Below are 6000 nucleotides of genomic sequence, written 5' to 3' on the forward strand. Positions count from 1 at the left end.
TTAGATGAATCATTGCGAAAAAAGCCCAGAAGTGTGCTGCAGAAAGGTTTCAGGCTCAGACCATCCCATCCTTCTAGGGCTTTTTTACCCTTCAGCAATAGTCAGTTTATTTTCACCCTCTCCTGCTGCCCAGAATTTCTTTCCATTTTCTCCATGCATGCTCTTTACTCACGTGATGGCTTTTTCTCCATTAATGTGTTTATTTTTCTCCCTATGCTTTGTTGGACGCGCCATTCGCCGCTCCTTTATAGCAAAGTGTCTGCTACACTTTGGCAGTGAATTTTGCTCGGGGAAGTTCAGATAGCTGCTTACGCTGTTGCTATCATAAACCACAGAGATCTGCACCATTGTTACAGCACCGGTGGCAGCTCCTGCGCCCCAGGTGCCGAGGGGACCCAACCCCGCGGTGTCCCCACAGTTCACGCCTGCAGCGCAACTCCAAGTTGTGGGAAGGGAATGGGGTTTATTCCAAGTATTTCAGCAATATTGCTCTCCCTTTTGGTGGCCTAGCTAAAACTGCTCTGAGAGACAGAATTAAAGTGTTTAAGAAGCATCTGTCATTATTAAAACAAAGTTGCTTTGCAATTTTACTATTTTGCTGCAGTTTCATTATCTTATGTAAATGAGCTGTCTGTTCCCTTCTGCAGCGTGGGCTGCAGAGGGATGGAAGCCCCAGTGAGAAAATTTATTACCAGCCTCTCACTCTTGAGATTATCAATTGCAAATGAAGGAGCATAAATACATCTTCTTTAGCTGCTTATGCCACATTAAGGAACGTGCTCCGAGCTAATGGCTTTGCCACTCCTGTGCGCTCAGACGGGAACAGAGCGCGGTGCAGCAGGACTCCTCCAGCTCACAGAAGCATTACAGAGGCTGGAGGAGCTGGGTGTGAAGCAGCAGGTTCTTACAACAATGCTAATCCCAGTCTGCCCTGCAGACAATCACACAGCTAAAATAGGTAATGCAATTAGAACGGTTTGTCTTTCTGAATGAATCCCAGTCCTCTTGATGCCCTGCAACACAACCGCAGCCCAAAGCCCTGCACCCATCTCCAGCTTGTCCATCCACACGCGAGTCTGAATGTCCGTGTTTCCACGTTCCGTTTTCTCCGGAGCATTTCCAGCCAGCAGACACGGCGCTGTGTGATCCAGCGCTGGCAGCCAGCAAGCATCCATCACAAGTGGGTAATTGATGGTATCTAGGGCCAGTTTATTGCAATCAATACAGCGTGCCGCACATCGGCATTCACCACAGCCCTCCTCTGTTCCAGAGGGTTAGAAAATGTTATTATCCAGACAAACCCCTAATTCCAACAAATTCGATTACCCAGGCAAATGAAAATAACACAAACAAAAGCGTCTGAGATTCTGATGGCTGAGCCGCTTGTTGGTGGGTTTATTTATTTATTTCTAACGGGATTTATGGTGCACACCATGGGCACGCGTTTGGTTTAAAGGCAGCTTGAAAAGCACAGCCCTGTGGCACCCGCTGCCACAAACACGAGCCCGTGATTTACCTTAAAGTCTCCTCTCCAACGGCTCCTCGGAAACATGGCCCTTCCCACTGAGCCTTTTTCTCTCCCGCTCATCTCTTGGAGCCTCGGCTGCCAAGGCAGGTCTGTTCGGGGAGCTCTGAGCACTCCAGCTTGGACCTAAAGAACTAGTTACATGACCAAGAATGTTAAATGTGAGATTTGAAAACCTTTTGAATTCGGTCTTACTCCCTTCAGGCTTGTTTTCCAGTGGATGCTGAGAGCTAGAAAGGTCTGGTAAGCAAATTCGCAATCCCAAAGGTTTTCTAGCACAGTGCAATTTAGGTGGATGTTATGGAATAGTTCCAGAAAGCAAATTTGGAATTTTTACTCCCCTCAGAATCAAGGTCTGATGACACAGTCTGGACTAAGTCACTAACAGACACATGCCAGGTGACTTCCGTATGCAAGCGTAAGAACTGAAATACCAGTTTTCGTACCCAAGAGCTCTGTCACAGCACCTTGAAATGAGCTACCAAGCAAGGATGATTGATGAAGTAAACAACAAAGCTGGGTGGAAAGGGCAACGTTATTGTTTTTCGCAGCAAGGGCAGGAATCGTTTTCATTACAAAGCCTCCAATGAAAACTTAAAAACAATCTAAAATTGTTTAGCCTTTCTCCAAATGGAGTGGTGGGAGAAATGCCGCTTTCCCTGCCAGGGCTGCAGGGACCCAGAGCTCGGCCTCTTCACGCGGTTCCACCAGGTCATGGGGAAACACCTTGCTCCTGTGCTACACTGGAATATGGAAAAAAGTCTCTCCCAGGTTGGTGGCAGCCTAGGGCAGCACTCTAATTAGGCCATCAATAACCCAGAGCAGCTGCTCAGAAAGAACTCAGCTGTTCAAAGATGGAAAAGTCCATTAAGTTTATTGCATGAAATGTTGGACATGGTTTCGACAGAGGATCACTGCCAAATTATATAAACCACCCAAAATCTGCCAAATGAAGGAAGCGGAGTCAGGACAGGGCATTTTTAAACTGTCATTACCCCGGAGGGAAGAGAAAATTCATTTATCTAGTGTTGCGATCAAGAAGCAACAAGTACGATGCCATTTGCAGAGCCAATGCTGCTGTTACACGGCCGGTTTGGAAGAACAGAGCTGTCAGGGGACTAAACCACTTCGGTAAAGGGTTTTTTTTCCTTGCAAGCAGACAGCAAGTTAAGGTCAAAAAATGCTAATTAAAATGATGTCCATACCCTCTATTTACCAGCAACAAGAAAACCTCAGAACTCAGCTTTGTTCCAGGAGCTCCAATAACCAAACTGTACCCCTGACATCCAGACTTAGAAGAGGCTTTTACTCCTCAGATTTCCAGCAGCAGCAGCCACAGCACCAACACACACCAGCAAGCACAAAACTCTGGTTAGCTTCGTGTTATCCAGACCTTTCAGAGTGTACAAGAGATTTTGCTTTGGAATTAGCTACAAAGATGAGCAGAGACACCTCCAGGCAAAGATGCACAATTCACAGTGACCAACGCTGCACAAAGTGCTCAGAGAAAAATCTGCAAACTAAAATGGAATTAATTTGCCATATGACATGAAAATACATGGAGTAACACAGGACTAGGAAAAAACCCCACATATTTATCAAGGATCACAGGGATATAAGCTAATTACTAACTATTTCAGTAACTGGGGGGAGTCTAAACTGTGGTGATATAACAAGCCACACAAAAGGCTTAAACATTCTCAAGTTGTTGAGGAGGGGAAGAAAGCTATACTTCATCTGCTAATAAACCATACACAGGATTAATTAGCAGCAATTAGCAATTAGTGTGTTTCTCTGTTAATGCTTCAGGAAAGGAACCCATGCATCGGAAGGATCTCAGAGCGCAGCTGTGCCGGGGTGGCACGCAGCCCAAACCACCATCCCAAGAATAACTTCAGCAATCTGCATCAAAGCCTCAATCCTTCAGGAGCCCAGCGAACAGGAGACATACTTCAGTAAATAAAGAACAAGTGGAAAATTCAGCAAGATGGCACACCTTCTCCAGCTGGAAGGCAAAGCCCAGTGGGACTGTGTCTGCTCACAGATTCAGGCTCCCCAAGGCATGGAGACAAACTCCTAGAGACTTGCAGGTCCTTTGAATCCCCAGGTGACAGAGAGCAGGTCGCGGTTGAGTCACACGAGCACAGCAGCGCAAGGAGCAGGGACAGTGCGAAGGGGCAGGAGGAGGATGAACAACTCCAGGTTCTGGGGCACATCGCCCGGCTCTGCGGGACCACCCGGCTGAACAGAAAGGTGCGGCGGATCTGAAGGCACGACATCGGCAATCAAAGGTTTGAGAGTACAACACGCGGCTGCTCCAGCGACTGCTGAAGGATGGCATGGAGAGAGGAATAAAGGAGGAAACTTGAAACGCCTCAGAGAGGCCCTATTTTTAGCAAAAGCTGAGCGCTCGCCTCTGGAAGCGCCTGCCTCGTGATGCCGGTGGCCGGGCACTGAAAACCACCAGGCGTTTCTGAAAACGCGTGCTTGCAACTCGAGAAAAGCCCTTTGTGCCTGGGGAACCAAGCCGCTCGCTGCCAACCTCAGCACCTCTGCAGCCAGGAGCAGGCGGCTGCAGAACTGCTTTCTGGAACCAGCAGCATCAATTCGTGGGGGAAAGATTCCCATTCAAACGAATAAATAAAAATCAAGCCCCAATCTTATCAAAAAATCATTTTATTTCCACTCTGGGGGCTGTAAAATCCCACGAAGCTAAGAAAATAAAGAGCAATTTTTAAATGCTGGTCTGGCAATAAAATACTGATCTCTCGCAAATGGAATTCGGAACATGCAACAACAGGCTATATGTTACCCTGCCTGAAAACTCCCTCTGGGGAAATAAGGTTATCAAAACTTTGGAGAACTTAATGCGAACGCCGACCCTTCTCCAGTGCAAATCAACAGTATGGGGAGGTATCGATATAGGACTTTCCTCTGCTGCAAAGAGGCTGGTTGGAATCTGAACTTGCTAAAATAGCCCCATCGCCTCGGATTTGTCATTCGTGCTGCAGGTGCTCCCCAGCATTCAGCGTTTATTTGGGGAAAGGTTATTTTCATGCTACTGTTCACATGGTGATACAAGGTGCTGCAGAGTTCGCAGACGAGTTTCACATAAACAGTGAGCTTAAATTTGAGAAATCATTCATAATCCTATGAATGTCACGTACCATCACTTCTGCATCCGTCCACCCTCTGCCCGTGAATTTCTGCCTGTTCTCACGTGTGGCAATAGAATCCCTGACCACTTTGTACAGCTCCTTTTCTGCTATAAAGTACCATTTGCTCAGCCTTACCTGCCACAGAAATCCCTCCCCACCACAGTCACTTCCCAGCTGCTCTCAAAGGTTTTCAGGATCTTGGTTAAAACGCCAGCCAATCCATTTCTGAACCTTTCTTCAATTTCATTTTAGCCAGCCATAGACTTTTCTATCAGCCTCACGAAGAAAACACTAGTCAAAATCTGTTTACAAACAAATTTATAGCAAAGTAACATTTCCCCGTTTTTTAACTTTTTCTTGTTGTTTACAATTAATGAAGCTCCATATTCTCCCTAAAACATGGAACAATTTCTTTTGTGGTCCCAAGAGACACGTTAGCCTTTTGGAATATCAATCTAATTCGTGCCTTCCTGAGATTTTTAATTGATCACACTGATTACAGCTTTATTTACTCACTGAGGTCTACTTAGTCCTTCCTTTGTTGCTGTAAAAAGCTTGTTATTCTCTTTAATTGAACTGCTTTTGTAAACTGCATGCATTCTCGCTAATCATTTTCCTTGATGAGAGTGGAGTTCCTAATTACTAATGCTCTCCTGAAATCTGTCATCTGACAAGGAACATTAAGTGGCCAGTTTGGGGGCAGGAGGGACCTGAATCAGACCACGGGGAAGGGAAGGGGAGGCAATGGGGACATAGGGACACTGGGGCTTTTGCCCCATCCGCACTTTCTCCCAGCCCTGCTGTGCCACAGCAGGAGACCAGAACTGCACCAAACTCTGCCTTGCTAGAATACACAATGGCTGGGGTTGAAAATTAAGAGTTTTACAATATTTATAGTCTTCAAATGAAAGATTAATTTGATAAAGTGCTTCATGTATATCAAAATTATTCAAACACTTGTGCTGCTTTTGTTGGAGACATTTGCTTTTTAAAGTTATTTTTAGAGTCAAAACATAGAGAGACTTTAAATTAACATTTTTTATTTCAATAAGATACTTCTGAGTTAATTTTCCCTCCTTGCAGCTACATGGGTTTCAGGTCTGTAAGCGCATTGTAATGCTTGGTGAATGGGATAAAACAGCTTTTGTCTCTAGTCAAATGCCTAAAATACCAATATCTCATCTTCAGCTGAATGCATTACACAGGTCTCTTGCAGAATGGATCTACTAACCAGATTAGTTGCCATTTGAAATCTCAGGAGAGCACTCATAAATACATTACGGGATTTGCATAACAACAGGCAGTTTAAGTGGCACA

The sequence above is a fragment of the Caloenas nicobarica genome, chromosome 23, assembly GCF_036013445.1.
Source record: "Caloenas nicobarica isolate bCalNic1 chromosome 23, bCalNic1.hap1, whole genome shotgun sequence".
NCBI lineage: Eukaryota > Metazoa > Chordata > Aves > Columbiformes > Columbidae > Caloenas > Caloenas nicobarica.